This window comes from Stegodyphus dumicola, chromosome 8 (assembly GCF_044657685.1).
Source record: "Stegodyphus dumicola isolate Sdum_Otavi_A_Nest chromosome 8, ASM4465768v1".
In the NCBI taxonomy this organism is placed as follows: Eukaryota; Metazoa; Arthropoda; class Arachnida; order Araneae; family Eresidae; genus Stegodyphus; species Stegodyphus dumicola.
The window spans coordinates 181,131,869-181,150,731 of record NC_140775.1 but is presented as its reverse complement, the minus strand read 5'-3'; the positions used below and the strand labels follow the sequence as shown (position 1 = coordinate 181,150,731).

Here is an 18,863-nt window from a genome sequence, read left to right as displayed (position 1 = left end):
CGGATAAAAAATATAACCGTGAAAGAAAATCATAATTTTTTAATAAAAAAATTAATTAAAAAACATAATATTCAAATTATTGTTTTTTACAAATATTTTTATAGTTACCAATTGTTAATAATAAATATATTTTTGTATATTTATAGACAAGTATATGAATGTATATAATAAAATATATTTTTTTGAGTTATTGGTCTGCTTTCATAACTAAATTATAATTCTCATTTCATTCCATTTGTACCGCTTTGTCGCGATGCAAATGTGGTCAAGATTCACGTGGTAAAACAAGAAGAGGAAAAAAGGATATTCGTAAAATATTTGTAGCCGTCTCTCGGAATATTTGAACATTTATGGTGAAAAGTTATAAGGTTGTAAGACTTTGAATTTATAACAGTTATTTTAATTTAGTGAACCTTTCCTGTCTTATCTCGCTTCAACTTACAACTCCCTACCAGAATGAGTTTTCAAATACGGCTTTAAAATTAAATTTAAAAAAAAAAAGAGAAAAAATAAAGTAAAAAAAAAAAATCTGAAATGTTTCAGATTTTAAATTACGTCCAAAGGGGCGTTTTTTAACATTTTGTGTGTTACCTTTCTTTATTAAATATCATGTTCCTCGCACTTAAACCATAAGATCCAGTGCAACAGCAATATCGCAAAATAGTTTTAAAACGAGCATATCTTTAGAATTTCCGATACAGAGACTCACGCGCTGGAGATAAAAATGTTTTTTCTGCACAACGTTGCCATTGCTCGCTTTGAAATCCTTGAGTTTGTTAATCAAAAATTCGTCAAAGTTTTAAAAAATAGGAAATCGATCATAAAACAAATTTAAAATTTCAAATTTGGTCTTCCACATGCTCATATTCGTTTGAGGATTACGTTATTCAAAATTCGATGACTCTATGTAGCGTTATTTTATGACAATGTGAGAAATATACATACATTTACGCAGATTTTCATTATTTAATTTCTTCAAATATAATGCAGGACTCTAACATTTTATGGCAAAAGTTTGAAAAGTGAACCGACATTTATCCGTCCGACGCAAAATGCCAAAACGAAACTAATAGTCCTTCGGGATTCAAATCCCTTTGGACTAATAAAAAAAGAAAATCTGAAAGTTTTCAGATTTTAAATTACGTCCAAAGGGGCGTTTTTTTAACAGTTTGTGCCTTACCTTTGTCTATTAAATATCATGTTCTTCGCACTTAAATCACAAAACAGTTCAAGAGCAATATCGCAAAATAATTTTCAATTGAGACTATCATTAGAATTATTTTCTGTACAACGTTGCCATTGCTCGCTTTGAAATCCTTGCGTTTGTTAATCAAAAATTCGTTAATGTTTTACAAAATACGAAATCGATAAAACTAATTCCAAATTTCAAATTTGGGCTTCCAGATGCCCGTATTCGCAGTAGGATTACGTCATTCGAAATTCGATGGCTCTAAACATCGTTGTTTTATCACAATGCGAGAAACATACAAATAGTATTTATGCAGATTCTTCATTATTTCATTTCTTCAAATATTAATAATTAATAGTAGTATTATTAACATTATAATATTATTATTCATATTAGAATATTATCAATAATTAATAATATTATTAATAATTAATAATATTATTGTTAATATTATAATATTATTATTAATTAATAACATTATTATTAATATTATTATTTATTTTCAGGATGATAATATTTGTTGGCAACAGTTTGAAAAGTGAAATAGACATTCAGAGTGATTCGACACAAAACGAAAACAATAGTCCCTCAGGAATAAAGGTCCTCTGGACTAAAAAGAAAATCGGAGAGCTATGAGATTTTACATTACGCCCAAAAGGCCAGCCATTTTTATAACGTTTTCTGGGTTATCTTTATTCATTAAATATCATGTGCTTTGCACTTAAACCTCATAAAATTCAATTCAGCAGGAATATCACAAAAGCAAAACAGCATAAGTTTAGAATTTCAGATACACAGTCTCGCGCGCTGGAGATAATTTTTTTTTTCCGAGCTGTGGTACCACTGCTCGCTTTAAAATCGTTGAGCTTGTTAATCAAAAATTCGTTAAAGTTTTTCAGAATTTGAAATAGATACTAAAATATATTCGAAATTGAAAATTCTGGCTTCCTAGTGCCCATGCTTGGTTGGTGGACTACGTTATTCAAAATTGGATGGCTCTAGGTACCGTTGTTTTTTTCACCACAGTGCGAGATGTATTCGTGTATACGAGCCATTTCCCTTTAGAAAGTCCTCCACGAATGCATCCCTCCCCTTAGGCAGATAGCTCCTAGGCTTTGCCATAATCACACACACACGAGAAGCAATCGTGCAGATTCTTCATTATTTAGTTTCTCTAAATATAATACACGGCGTTAATATTTTGTGGCAACAGTTTGAAAAGTGAACCTACGTAGAAACTGAAAGGACGCAAAACGCAATTTAGAAAATAATAGCCATTTGTGTCTAACGCCGCTTTGAGCTAATAATAAATATTCGCGTATAGTTTCTCTTTATTCAGTTATTTAACTCAAAGAAATTTAAAATTCAGTGAATTTTTTGCTTGAAAGCCCCCTACAAACAAGAATTTGACAATATGGAGACGACCATTACATCCCGATCACCTTTCTACTGACTCGGATTTCAGTAGTTCATTTTTTTCCCCTTACAAAAAAAAAAAAAAAAAGAAAAGAAAAAAAAGAAAAAGAAAAACCCCTTCCACACTGAGCTTCATTAAAAGGGAATTTTTTCTCTATAGTCTTCTCCCTCCCAGCAGTTTCCCTTACCACCCTTGGGCACTATTCCCTTCTATGTAATTGCTTTCGCCTAAAACGAAGGAGCTTTAATTGCTCAGCATCGCCACTTGTTTACATAGGACCAATGAATAAAAGTGTCTCCTCCCTTTGCTCTAGGAGAGCAAGTTTTTTAATTCGATTTTTTTCCCTTCCGCTTCCAAGCCTCGTATTTCTTCTATTTCTTTGCTTTCGCAGTATTTTTTGTTTCTTTTTTTTTACGAATGTTACATATTTGTGCATATCTGACTGTTCCTCGGGATTTGTTAGAGATAATATTTGCTAGCTAAACGTTTAAATGTAGCGTTTTATTATTTTAGCTTGTTTATAAATTAACGCGCGGTGGGTTTAATTCCAAATTAAAAAAAGAGAGTTCTTAGAGCGTAATAATTTTTCTTACTTAGGATTATTTGGGATGAATATTATGCGCTTTCTAGCGATTTATATTAAAGGTTATAGCCGAAAATTTAAGGATAATGGCCGTTAAAAACATTCCATTAATTTTTATTCCAAAATTTCATACTTTCTCGTCATTGTATTTAAGATTGCACTTTTATACTTTTATTTACTGCATTGTTATAGCCCATAGAAGGTTTAGCGCAGAAGGGCTATTAGTCTCGCGTCGGTTCGCGTCGGTTCACTGCAAACGACGTATCACTTTTTAAATTGTTGCCACCAAATATTGTCGCCCTGTATTATATTTAAAGAAATTAAATAATGAGGAATCTGCACGAATGTATGTAGGTTTCTCGCCTTGTGAAAAAACGGCAGTTCCTAGAGCCATCAAATTTTGAATAACGTAATCCTCCACCCGAAACATGGGCACATTAAAGCTCGAATTTTGAATTTCCAATTTGTTTAATTATCAATTTCATATTTTGTAAACCTTTAATAAATTTTTGATTAACAAACTGAGCGATTTCAAAACGGACAGTGGCAACACTACAGAAAATAAAAATAAATAAATAAATAAATAAATAAATAAAGCATTTTTACCTCCAGCGCTCGAGACTGTGCATCGGAAATTTTGAAGATATGCTGTTTTTAAATATTTTGTAATATTGCTGTTGAATCGGGTTTTATATGGTTTAAGTTTGAATAACATGATATTTGATAAATAAAGGTAGCACAAAACGGTAAAAAAACACCCCATTAGGCGTAATATAAAATTTGAAATCTTTTAGATTTTTATTTTATTTTATGATTTTATTACTCATATTATTACATGGTAATGTTATGATTGTGTTGTAATCATAATAATTGTTACGTCATTATATTAAATCACATTGTCCTGGGATAATGCATAAGTACTTAAATTGTAAAGGATTCCTTTTCCTCAAACGAATTATAAAACTGATTTAAAATAGATTCGGAAGAGATTTTTTTTCCGTGGCGATTGTACGTACGTAAGTACGTATGTACGAATGTGCATCGCATAACTCAAAATCTAGTAGCCTCAGAACGTTGAAATTTTGTATATAGGACTTCTAAAACATGTAGTTGTGCACCTCCCCGTCTTGGTTGCAATTGACCGCACCAAATATATATATATATATATATACCCACTGTGTTACTCGGCTCCGTGAGCTCAGTTTTTCTTTGTTCTTTTATATGTTGATAAACTGCGTATTTTTTGGGTTAGAAATGATTGAATTATGTTGTTCTCATCTTCGGTTAACGTTTTCATGCCTTTAGTTAATGCAAAAGTTCTAGAATTATCAACATTTTATAAGCTGTTTAAGTGCGGCTAAGCTTAACTTTTGTTTACCATAGCAGCCATATTTGTTTACATTTGAAACTTAGCAGAATAGTGAATTCAGTAACTGAACCTTCAGTGCCTTTTTGCCGTATGGGACTAAAATTAAACTTTCATTTTTGTGCACCGAAAAATCTGTCTTTTCGCCTGCTGGCCAAATTGCTTGTTTTTGCGTAGAAACTCTAATTTTATATGTAAAAATTGTTTTTTGATTGTCTTAATTTTATTTGGTGGTTTTCTTTCTTTATTTTCAATTTTAAATGAAGCTACAGAAGCTGTTCGCACATTTTTTAGACGATTTTGATGAGCGGTAATAAAAAATCGGTTTGCTGCAAAAAAAGTAATTGCAATTATACTATGTTTTTAAAAGTCAAAATTATCGTCTGTGGCTTGAAAGTTTTGTTTTTATTCAAAATGGCGAATTTAACAAAGCAGTGGTTCGAAGGCTACATTTACATTCTTTCCGAAGAGAAATATGCATACTCCGTTATCCAAAAACGATGTGAGAGTCATGGTTTTGTGATATCTAAAGCGTCGATAGGTAATATCATCAACAAGAAAGGAACAAAACGTCAAATTGGAGCCTCAAGTGGGACAAAAATTCCAAACAAGTATCCAAGGAAAAAACGGACATCTTCGACTATTGCAAAGGTACGTTGTTTAATGTTAAAAGAAAATCCCCCTAGTGAAAGGAAGTTGCAAAATCATTAAAATGCTCGGTGTCCCCTGTAAACAAAATAATAAATGTTGATTTAAATCTTAAGAAAGCGTAAAAACGCAATGTGCATAGTCTTCTTCCAAAGCATATCGCTCAACGCAGGACACGCTGCAGAATTCTATATGAGAAACACTTATCCAAAGAAAAATGGAAAACAATTGTCACAATAGATGAATGGGTGTATTTAAATGATTTAGCATGGGTGTATTTAAATGTTTGTAACAAAAAAGAGCATTTATTATCATAAAAGGGGAGAAAAAAATTAAGTACATGGTTCAAAGAATCGAAAGAAAGTTTTTCTAAGGGATTCATGATTGTTGCTGGTTTTTCTTATAATGTTAAGTTAAAAATAAAGAGAGTGCAAAAAAATGTCAAGATTAACTCCAAATACTATCAGGAACATATTTTATCGCCAATTTTTCTGAATGAAATACCATCACTTTACCCACAGTGCCATCTATCTGTAAGACTCCCTCAGGACAAAGCTAGCAGTCACACATCAAAATCCACTGTAAATTTCCCAAAAGAAATGGAACAAAAAACTGGTATCAAGGCTATACCCATCACTGGTATCCCTACTCAATCTCCCGTTGTGTCACCTATGGATTTTTGTGCTTTCGGACTTTTAAAAACTGCATTATCCAAACGTTGTCCCAAAACCCTAACAGGACTCTGGAAAGCTGTTCGGGAGGAATGGGATAGAATACCACTTCCTGCCGTTCTGTCACTTCAAAAGGCATTATTATCCTGGAAATTGCGGTGTCGAAAGATAGTTCAGAATAAGAGATGTCAAATAGAACATTTAAAACACAAGAATTTTAAGTAATTTAGTTTTGTGAATACAATATACATCGTCTAAAACATGTGTGAACTGCCTCTGTATTTTGAAGTTTTATGTATTTTTTATCTTGTCGCGAACAGAACAGAATTAAATGAATAAGAAACATATCTCCAATGAAATTCGAATAAATAAGTTTTAATGAAATGGAGCAAAAAGTGCGTATAATTTAATATTCCGTACAAGAAATCATGTAGAACACAGATCAAATTTTTTTTGCCGTTGTTAGATGTAAAGTGTTGTTACGTAAAAATGGATAATTAGCTATAATTTGCAAAGAACAAAAGCTGTTAACAGTTAACAGCTCTTCATTGGCGTTCGCACCGTATTCATTCACAATGATGAATGGTTTGAAGAACTTGTGTAACTATCCAATATTTTTCAAAAATAAATCAACTCAATTCGGAATTGCGTTCAATGTGATATATGTCTTCAAAGCGTCAGACAAAACTGATTCAAAGACCTAAATTTTTGAAAATCATGTATTAAGAAAAGAAATCAGATTCGAGACTATTTACAGATTTTTCTCAGAAATATGACTTTCAGATTCCAAACGAAGTCAAAGAGAACTTGAAGAACCTACTTCAAAAGCCACCATTGTGTTGTTCAGATATTTCTTGGCCAGACGCAGTGAAGAAAAAAAGGAGGAGGAAAACTGGATTTCAAATCCTTCGAAGGAAGATTGGAAAAGCCTCAAAATTTATGATTCGCTGGAACACACACACACACACAAAAAAAAGTATTTTTTTACATCTCTTTCACATTTTGAAACTTTGGTGAGTATACTGGCACTCAGAAGGAAAAAAGGTCCTGCTTTTGCCAATTCATGATCGAGTTCCGAATTGGGCCTGACCCGTGCTCAAATCCGTGTTGGCAGAATTCTCCAGAGGAGTTAAATGTCATGGGAGAAAATACTCCGCTTTTCCGTCTGGTTTGAACACGTGGACGAATCAGGAGAAGTGGAAGGATCTTGCCCACTTCTTCATGAACACCACTGTGTATATGAAAACAATAAACGTGCAAAAGCAAAAGAAAACATTTACAGTATATACACTGTAACCATTCAAAATGATCATAAATATAAAGTCCGTATGATCTAGCCAGGCAGGGGTCGCTCCGGAAAATGGATTAAATGAATGATTTAATCGTTCGAAAAGACCTTTCGAACAAAAGTCTTGTCTACTTATTGGTAGGCTGTGCCATGCTGGCTGAAACACTCTAAATCATAAAAAGTAAGAAAAATATGCACTCAATACGCACTACGACCCCTTAAAATGTTGAAAATATCAAGATCCATGTGTAGGAACTTAGAAAAAATCACCCCGGTTGAATAAAATGATGATGAAAAGTTTAATCCAAACTGAGAGTTTGCGTTTGGCAACCGTCCCACAGACTGGGTGTGGGCATCTATATATTAGTTTATTACTTTTATGGTATTAAAGCAATGTCGCTATATGATATACGTGAGCATGCTGTAGGGGTTATGAAGGGGAAGGTTAGGAGTATACTAAATCACAAAGTTTTTTCATTAACGGGTAAGAGAAAGAATAAATGTTGCGAGCCATTGTTTTAGAACATCTTTCCCTCCAGCTATATTTTGACTTTGGTCATCTAAAAGAAGCTGGTGAAGCGCGAATAAAGATACAACCAACAGACCTATCTTATTGACGTCTAATACCAGCGACAATGCTCAGAAGCGTTGTCTTATTATGACTTCATCTTGCAGTATTTCAACTGCGGTAATGTGAAAGAAACTGGTGGAGAGGAACTAAATATACATCCAACAAACCTAACTTATTGCTGATGCACCGTACTACGTAAGAAATGAGATTCTTCACTCTGACTGACTTGAATATGGAAACCACTCCGAACTTCATTTCCAGAATGAATGAAAACTTCTTCAATAAATCCATCTGCAATATTACTGCCAAGTTTGCAGACATCTTAGCATACGAAATCCTAGCAGAAGATAAGAGATACTGACCTTTTGTCGCCCATCTCCTAAAATAATATCACGGACCAATCAGCAGTACCACCCTCTTTGAACACACCAGCCTAGCAGCTAACTTTCAGAAGCAAGGTGCTTCACTTTATTTTCCTGTTTCAGATGTACCTCTACGGGAGAAAATCTCTCTATGGATTCACAATCGTCAGGCCCAACTTGGAATAAATCAAGGAACAAGAGCAGGACAATACATCGATTGCTGAAAAACAGTATAACGCCGAAATTCCTAACTTATTGGCCTTTAACACTCGTGAGACTGCGCAATTTTCCCTCCCTCGTGCAATATTTCGATTATGGTACCATAAAACACCATACCGGTTGCCATAAAACAAGTTGGTGGAGGGCGAATAAAGATACAACCAATAGACCTATCTTATTGACATCTACCTGTGAGAGGGCGCAGGAGTCTTGCTCGATTATCACTTCATCTTGCAATACTTAGACTCGGGTAATCAGAAAGGAACTGTTGCAGGTCGACTAAAGATACATCCAATAAACCTAACTTATTGATCTCCAACAGTAGACAGACTGCACAAGAATCGTGCCCCATTATCCCTCCCTTGTGCAATATTTAGATTGTGGTACTCTAAAAGAATCTGGTGCAGGATGAGTAAAGATACAACCAACAGACCTAAGTTTTGACGTTTAAACCCTTTTGGACTGCATAGAAATCCTGCCCGATTATTATTCTCTCCAGCAATATTTCGACTGAGGCAATCTAAAAGAAAGTGGCGCAGAGTGATTGCACGTAAGTACCGTTTTCTAAACATAATAAATAATATAATATCTAATTTAGTATTTCTGTAAATAAAGACCGAAATAGAGTACTTACGTTGTAACGCAACAAACTCAATAGAAGTCGCCAAGTTTTCAGAATATGCCAAACTCTGGTAACCATCCACATAACCATTCTTCCGGCAACCATCCTCAAAACAATCTTTCAGTCAAGCAACGCCGCCATTTTCGTATGCGTTCTTTTTTGTTGTATTCAAAGTTCCAACAGTTTTTTTTTAAAACAAATCGTGTCTGCAACTATACAGAACTTTTGTGAAAATGTTCTAAAGGGAACATCGAGGAAATGCGTTCCCTCTATAGCCGCTGTTGCCGAAAATAACAAGAAGCCGAAATTTTGTGATGTTTTTTAACCGATCGCCTGTATTTCGCAGAAGAATAGTGCGAAAACAACTACAGACGGATTTGAAGAAGAACGTAAGTGTTTTATTTTTTAATGTATCCCTTAATCCTTATTTAATAATTCCAATTTATGTTTTAAATTGCTAAAATATGTTTTCTTTTTATTTGTTGACAATGATTTTCGACTTGCAATAAATGTCGATAGTTTGGGTATCTTTCAAAAAAAAAAAAAAAAAAAAGCGCGAAAACTACCAACTCTCACCTGATAAGTAACTTTTACCTTTTCCCCTGAGGCTTACCACCAAATGAGGGCTGAACAGTGGTAATTCCAATCTGGGTTCGATTCCACACGAACAGGCTGGCTGAATGGGCGTTTTCATGGATTTTCCCATGTGTAACGTGTATACGAATCCGTTTCCTTAGAAAGTCCTCCATGAAGGCATCTCTCCCCTTAGGCAGATAGCTCTTGCGTTAATACGTAAGTACCCGAAACAGTATCATTATCATTATAAGGACACAGCCCCAATCCTCCTGACCGGCGTAACACGAAATAACATGGCATGCACTTTATAAACTTTTTATTGACAGTACTTACTTTGAAAAGAAGTTGGTTGTAAGAGACAAGAACAACTCAATTACTTTAATGGTAGCCAATAGGCAACATTGTTGAATATATCTTTTGGTAGAAAATTGTTTGGCGCGAATCGTCCTATAATGGATGGTTTGGTTTATTGAGATTACAGCAAAGGACACTAGAGCTATCTGCCTAAGGGGAGGGATGCATTCGTGGAGGACTTTTAGGGGAAAATTTTATCGATCAAATTTAAATTTGGATCGTATACACGTTACACATGGGAAAAACCACGAAAACGCCCATGCAGCCAACTTGTTCGCGGGATTTGAACCTCGGACCAAAGCGACTTTACCGCTCTGCAGCTGGTGGGCCGTCCTATAATGGAAAAGATCCTTATATTCTCCCACACGACCTTCTAATGTTGTTGTACGTCGTACACATTCCTAACATCAAAATGTTTTAAGCCTCTCAGAAGTGACGCAAAATTTATAACGATTTGTTTTTGAATTCAAATTAAAAGTAAGGTGGCATCGCAATTTACTTCAAAAGTGAGATACGAAATTAAATTAAACTAAGCGTGGAAGTAGTCTTATTAAAATTCAGTTGTATTTATTCCTGCAGTAAACACTTCGCAATCAATACAATTTGCCAAATAAATGCTTCAATAAAACGAGACGCCGATCGCTTTCAAAAGGATCTTTTGCATTCCATCCTCAAAACTATGAGATATATATTTGCATAAAGTACTTTGATTTGCAAATTTCATAAAGACTTAAAGGGTTTGCTTCATCAAAAACAGTTTTTGGGCTATTGAAATCCGCATCTAATAGCTCCCACAATATTTCATACAGAGCACCACACGTTGAAACCCAATCAAGTAGCGAAAATCGGAATCGTTTCGTGTTATTCCCTTTAGTAAATAAGCTATTCCATTGAGAGAGTCGTCGTTTGGTAGCATTTAAAGCTCACTCTTTCAACAAGTTATTAAAGCTTTTGGAGTTAGCGCGAGAAAAAGTCGGAATAAAACTCTTTAGAATTCTAGCCATAGAATGTTCTTCCGTTATCAGCAAAGTCTGGCGAATTCTCGTTTGGTTTAATTTCGCTTGGGATGATTGCATTGATAGCGAACAAAGATGGCTTCGGCTATCGTAGGCATTTTGAAAAGGGATTCGTTTAGGCAATATATTTTAAAATGCTTTCTTCAAGTACTTCGCTTTAGTAACTCAGTAATTAGGCAAACACAAGGAAGCTTGTTTGCTAGAGATCTAACAATCATGAAATCACGCTTCAATTAATTACAAGCAAACTTAAATCTTGCACAGTTTTAGAAATTCTTCGGGTTTGTCTCAATTTGTTCAATAAAAGCCTTTGACGTAAATTCTTTTCAGTTGGAGAAATTCCCATTACCAGGGTAAACATCAAAATTTTCCGATCCAAACCCTTAAAAAAAGTTATTTTAATTTGTTTATGTACACAATTTTTTTTTATTCCTTTCTGATTTTCTTTTGCATAAGAGAAAATACTATTCTTTTGTTTCTTTTTTATATTCCAACTTTATTTTTCCGACGGAATTATAAAAATTGAATAGTTATTTCGAATCTCTAGAGGTTAAGTTAAATTCCTTGATGAAAATATATTCAGCTTTCTTTTCAGGAAGTATAAAAATGCTTCTTTTATATATCCCTTTAATGATAAATGTTTTTTAGACATACGAGTGAGTTAAAATTTCTTCTAATGAAATATTTGAAGACATTTTTTTTTTACTTTCTCAAAATTCATTCGTAAGTGTGAAAGATTCTTCAGGAATTTGAACAAATAAAAAAGTCAGAAATCTTAGCAAAATTAAATAATTAAAAAAATTCTTTTTAATTTCCCAGTTGGATTTAGTTTTCAGTTGGATTTTATAGGAAGTGCAGTAAACTCTTTCCAAGCGCGATGGTTAAGTCACTAATACACTGCAAATACATGGCAAAATCGTGTTGCGCAAAGTTAACTTTTTATGTGAGTTATGTGTTAGCTGTAATTCAAATAAGGAAATGTGCATCATTTAAACAAACTTAAATATTATATTGAAAAGGAAAAAAGAAACAAAAGTTAGTCAAAAGGATCTTTGTTATTTCTTAATAAGTGTTCGATATAATTTATATTTTAAAAACCTGGTGGTTTGGGGGCTAATCTTTGGAATATGGTAACAGGTAGTCTGGGTACATTTTGGTAAGGCGATGAAGGTTACTAGCAGGGGCGTAGCAAGAGGGGGGCAAGAGGGGGCATCTGTCCCCTCTTGCCCCCTTGGCGCAGAATTCAAGGGGCGCCAAACTGATGTTACGACATTTTAGAATTAAGGGGACTCATACACCTTAAACCCCTCTTTATCTTCGAATATGTGACTGTTGCAAGAATTGGGATATTTTATTTATTTTAAAAGCAATTACTTCCAACTTTTTACAGCTGGCTACATCATATAGCTGCTTTGGAAACTAGGAACCAGAAAGTTTGTGTTGCCACAAATATTTTTGTAATTGAATCCTCTTTGTGACAAAATATTTCGCCGTGTTTCCACCTTGCGCGCATGATATTTTAAAAATGGCTAATGGTACATACTTGAAATTGGATGTAATTCTTTATATGAGCACTATTTTCTAACTGAACCAAATATCTGATGAATATTTTAATATTGAAAAATTTTATGAACAAAAACATTAAACATTTTTTAATAAAATACATTTTATAAACTCAACTCAAAATAAAATAAAAATTTAACATGAAATTCTTAGAATTGTAGGTTCACAGTAGTTTCCAAATGTTATAAAAGCTATATATTAAATATGGAATTAAATTATGAAACAGAATGTTTTAAACTGTGCACGCAAGTTGGAAACATGACGAAAAATGTTGTCACAAAGCGGATTAAATTATAAAAATATTTGTGGCAACACAAACTTTCTGATGACTATTTCAGAAAGCAGCTATATTATGTAGTCAGCTGTAAAACGTTGGTAGTAATTGCTTTTAAAATAAATAAGTTATCCCAATTGTTGCAACTGTCACCTATTCGAACATCTTATGGGTTTTAAGGTGTATGAGTCCCCTTAACTGGATTAGAAACCCAAAAGCTTTACACGAAGCTGCGGCACTCTGTGTCAGACACAGCACAACTAAATTTCAAACCATGCAAGCCGTATTTACATCAGGCTTTCAGATTTGTTCTGATCAGCAGGTCTCTCTCTAGGGAACCAGCAGTGGTGGCAACAGCCAATCTTGTGTTACTAATCGTGCTGATTATGATTTTACATCTCATTTTAACCTATGCCATTTAACACAAAATCTACTTACTATTTACTAAACCTTTAGCCTGAGAAATGTGACAAAATGAGACAAAAATAAAAAATCAATATGAAGCTAATCGTTAGTAAAACATAATAAAATGTCACGGTGAATCTTCGGATTATGGTAACTTGGCGATTTTTTGGCGAAACTTTGGCGACTAACCCTGCTACAGCAACCTGCTAGTTTTTTTTTTTTTTTGGACGCCATTTTGTTTTCACGAAGTAAAAAAAATTTTTTTTTTTTTAAACTCAACATTTTTTCCAACAATCTGCTAGCCGAATTACGCTTATGCTAGAACTTTTATGGAACAAAAGTGCTTAATCATGACGAAGATTAGATGTGAAATTGGGAGAAAGTGTAGAATCGCCCACTGCTTCGCGCGTTTTTAAGAATTGCACTTACACGTCGACCTATGTACCACTTATGTCGACCATGTACACGTCGACCTATTTTCACTTAAAAAAAACATCTCAGAATTGCACAAAAATGGCATTGCGCACACTCTTGACTTTATCCATGTACACATCGACCTATTTTCACTTAAAAAGTCAAAGAAAATTGACAAAAATCCAATTCTTACTCTTGTAAAAAGAGGCAAACAAATAAGTGGGCGATTCTGCTTTAGCAGCGAAATTGTTTCCAAGTGCTTATTAGCTAAAATCACGATCGGAATTTTCCGGAAAATATCATATGACATGTCTCATGATCTCTCATTTCTCTGAGACAAAATAATCTGTGATTCAAATAGTGTACTTCTCAGATTATTGCTAAAGTCCTACCTAGTAACCTTTATCGCCTTACCAAAATGTCGCCAAACTACCTGTTACGATATTCCAAGGATTAGCCAATGTCACTAATCTTCTTTCAAATGTGTCCAACTATTCTAAGTGTAAAAAATTCAAAGCTACTTGATAAATTTGATTTAAAGTTGATTTTATTCTCAGTTTTGTTTTATAATTACGTATGTTTAATAATAATGCATCCCACTTAAGGATCTATTTTATTCTTAAGAGATGGTATTACAATAGTGAAATTCGGGCATAGATAATATCTTTAACTGAATTTAATTCAGCTTCCATTTGCTAGTAGGTCCTTAATTCCTTTCGTTAAGGGTCCTTAAAAGTCCTTAATTTATTTCTGCAGAAATGTGTACGAACCCTGGCATGTTTCTCACACTGTGATAAAACAGCGGGATCTAGAGCAATCCAGTTTTGAATAACGTACTTCTGCACCCTAATATGGGCATCTGGAAGCCCGAATTTGGAATTTTTTTATTGTCTAATTCATATTTTGTAAAGCATTTATGAGTTTTTGAGTAAGAAACTCAACGATTTCAAAGCGAGCAATGGCAACACTGTACCGGGGGGGGGGAGTTTCTATCTTCAGTAAGCGAGACTTTGTATCGGAAATTCTAAAAATATGTTCTTTTAAATATTTTGCGATGTTGCTGTTGAATTGAATTTTAGGGCTTAAGTGCGGAGAACATATTTAATAAATAGAGGTAACATTAAAAAAACGCCCTTTTGGGCGTATTATTTTTATTATGTATTATTATTATACTAATTTCTTATTAACTGTTAATTTCACAGCAGTTTAAAAAATAAGTAGTAATATTCATAAGTCATGATTATAAACAATATTTGAAAATGAATATAATTGCAGTTTTCAAGACCTTCAAAAATAGGAATAATTCCTTCACCCATAAATGTCTGTTACCTTTCCAAATGTAAAATGTATTATATTTCCCCTTAATTTACATTATGTACCAAGATATTTATTTTTCATTCCAGAACGAATTAATTTAAATTACAGTTCGAAGCTTTTTCAACCATATTTTTAAAAAGGAGGAAAAAATGCTAAAGACTTCTTTTAAATTAATACAGATCTCAAGTATAAAGTTCGAATTAAAAATAAATAAAAAAAAAGAAAAGACCAGTGGGTGATTTAATTATACTTGCTAATGAAAAAATAAATCAAACCTAATCAACATTCAACTGGCTTAAAAATGTAATAAAATCTTTTAATAAGAAAAGGGGATTTTTGATTTATCTCCTCTTTTCCATTAGCGTTAATAATAATTTATTCTCGAATTTGTAATTTATTTCTTATAAAAGCGTGCATATTTTTTTTGTCCAACGCCTTTTTAACGCATTCGCCCCTAGTTCTTTTTTTATTTTCATCAACAAAACTCGTTGACGATATGATAAAAACACAAAAGCGAACGAATGCGAGATAATTTAATCGCATTATTTTGGAAAGTTGATTATTTTCTTTCCCACCTGAGTCGAGGTCGAACGAAAAGGCCAACCAGTTTACACATTGTAATTTTTAACCTCTATCTCACACTGTTGATGTTTCTATAATGCTTAATTGTGTTAAAACACAAAATGGTAGATTAAAAAATTAAAATTTTACTGCTAATTAACTGTTTTACCTTAATATTTATCTTGTCATTTAAAAATCATTAAAAGTGTAAGGATTATTAACGTTATGTATACTAAAAACATAATTTTTAATTTTTAGCCCAAAGGAGGGTTAGCGCAGAAGGACTATTAGTCTCGAAACGGCATTTTACGTCGGTTCACTATAAACGGCGTATTGCTTTTTAAATTGTTGCCACCAAATATGATCGCCTTTATTGTATTTAAAGAACTTAAATAATGAAGAAGCTGCATGAATGTATGTAAGTTTCTCGTACTGTGAAAAATCGACGGTACTTAGAGCCATCAAATTTTGAATAACGTAATCCTCCACCCGAACATGAGCACCTGGAAGCACGAATTTTGAATTTCTACTTTGTTTTATTATCTGTTTCATATTTTGTAAGACTTTAACGAATTTTTGACTAACAAACTCAACGATTTCAAAGCGAGGAATGGCTACACTGTACGAAAAGAATATAATGTGGACACCACATGATTTCCTTGTAATTCTTGTATTCCTTGGATTCCTTGGAATATTAAATTACACGCATTTTCTGCTGCATTTCATTTAACTTATTTCCTCGAATTTCATTAGAAGTATTCTCATTCAATTAATTCAGTTCTCACTCCGCGGCAATAATTCAAAAATACAGAAAAATAAAACACACAAAAAAAAAAAAAAAAAAAAAAAAAATTAAAACAATTTTTACGGTTAAAATGATAGTTCTACGCAAAAACAAACAGTTCGCCCAGAAGGCAAGAAGATAGACTTTTCGGTGCCCAAAACTGAAAGTTTGCTCTTGGTCCCAGTCTACAAAAAGACTCTAAAGGTGCAGAAACTGATTTAATTCACTGGTCTGCTAAGTTTCAAGTGTAAAGAAATATGGCTGCTATGATAAAAAAAGATTCGGCTTCTCCGCACTTAAGCAACTTTTAAATTGTTGATAATTCTACAACTATTGCATGCATATTAACTAAAGGTATAAAACCTTAACCACGAAGAAGAATAAATAAGAATAAAAAGAATAAAAAAAACAAACTGAGCTCACGCAGACGAGTGGGTACATACATTTTAAAATATTTTTGTTGCGGCCGATTGCAACCAAAAAGGGAGGTGCACAGCTACATGTTATAGCAGTCCTATTTTCAACGTATCAACGTTCCGAGGATATTCGTTTTTCAGTTTTACGAGATACCTACATACATACGTACGTACAAACGTCACAAAAAATTCTCTTCTGAATCAATTTTACATCCTTTTTGCAACTCGTTCTGGGAAAAAGAGTTCTTTATTCTGTCCTTACGTACAGATATCAGGCAAAAATATCGTTAAATTGCATTTGATAGTGGTCAAAATGGACATTTTCGTTGAAAAAGGATGCTCGAAAATTTTCGCTATTACAATACTTCCTACGAGGAAGTAAAGAAAAACAAAAACATTTTTATCTCTCTCTCCAGCGCGCGAGACTGTCTATCGGAAATTCTAAAGATATGCTGTTTTTAAATATTTTGTGATACTGCTGTTGAACTAAATTTTATGCGGTTCAATTCCGAAGGATGTGATATTTAATAAACAAAGGTAACACACAAAATGTTAAAAACGCTCCTTTGGCCATAATATAAAACGTGAAAGCTTTAAGATTTTTTTATTTTATTATCTGAAGTCTGACACTGTACTTTGTAATTTGGCTTATTGGGAAAATCGAAGAGCATTGGTAGTTCAACCCGGGTTCAAACGCTCACTGAAAGTCCTCCATGAAAACATTTCTTTGCTTAGGCAGATAGCCCTCGTGTGTGTGTTGCCGTGCCGGAAATAATCCATTACCGTCCCTTAAATGTTAACAGATACGGCTTGTAAAGCTATTTATGTGATTCCTCCCCCCCGAAGGAGCCTTAATAAGTTTGATAACAGAATTAAGCCTCTGAGGACGTATGATTTTGACGAGCTAGGAAGTGAATCTCCAAGAACTGTCGAGAAAGTGGGGTAAAAGTGGTGAGACTCTGTACTGCGTGTGTACCATTCAGTTATTCTCCTGTACTTCGTGTGTACTATTCAGATGTAAAGCAACGAGAGACTAAGTCAAGAAAACAAGTAGAAGTCGGTAGTCAAACCTAGGTTACGAGTTGTGCTCTCGAAGCATGTGAGCAGCAAATAATTTTACCATACTGTCACGTGGAATGATCTGGTAACTAAGGGCTTCTGAAAAGTTTGCAGCATCACAGCCAAGTCCGATTTTAAAGGAAAACTTAGTAATGTGGTCCACTGGTAGGGTCGGTTTTTAAGTCGTCATGGATCTGTCTGTTTTCTTATCAATTAATGAGTATTTGCAATTCTTTACATAGTCTTATTCTGTACTATCTTCATTCTTTGAGGAGCAAGAAAAGGCAGACCACTTCTGGTGACTTCTGGTCAGTGACCACCGTCCACAGAACACATCCCAACAAATCAGTCTTTATGGTAGTCATGGAAACAGTTTTTCTTTTCCAAGCAGAGTACAACTTTGCATGTGCTGCATTCCCACACTGTTCTTACAGGCTTTTTCTTGGTGCTGCAGAGTGCACATCGTCGTGATGTTGTCTTCGATGGCTGATGCTTATTTTCTTGAAGACGAATTGCTGCTTCAACTACTGGCTTCTTGATTGGCTTTTATTTCTTGATTCTCATCTAGTGAGCTACAAGGGAACTTCAGAAACTGCCAATCTTGAAACCCACTCATACGAGTGAGTAAGACGTTCAATAGAAAAGGCGGTTACTGTAGGTAACCCATCACCCTTCAAAGAGTTAAGTTTGTGGAAGGTCAGCCTTTGAGGCTGAAGCCCAGGTTGCAGATGCATAGCATTGAATTGGCCTTATAATGCATAGGTATGTCCTTCTCCTTTTGTTGATAATAATGTCCAGGATAATTTCCTAGAAGTGCAGAAAGATGGTTGACGATACCACAGGCTTTTCACGTGACGTACTTAATATGGTTTGGTTTATTGAAACTACGGCAAAGCACACTAGGGTTAACTGCTTAAGGTGAGGGATGCTTCCGTGGAGGACTTAATAAGGAAAACGGGCTCATATACACGTTACTCGTAGGGATAAAGCCGAAAACACCTATGCAGCCAGCCCATTAACCTCAAATAGTCCTCAACCAGTGTTCAGCAACTTTACCGCTCGTGAGCCGGTGGGCCGTCCTTATATGACAAGTCCATGTGAGTCTTTGGTTAGTGAAAACCCCTAGATAACTTACATTATTAACTTACACAAAGTGTCCGTATTCTGAGAATTGTCCCTTTCAACGTC

At 34.1% G+C, this 18,863-nt stretch overlaps 1 protein-coding gene across 1 annotated transcript in view; it reads right to left on the bottom strand.

Moving 5' to 3' along the window:
• The window catches only part of LOC118190019 (LIM domain only protein 3-like), a 176,195-nt gene that overhangs the window by 152,477 nt on the left and 4,855 nt on the right, over positions 1-18,863 (bottom strand). The window lies entirely within an intron of this gene.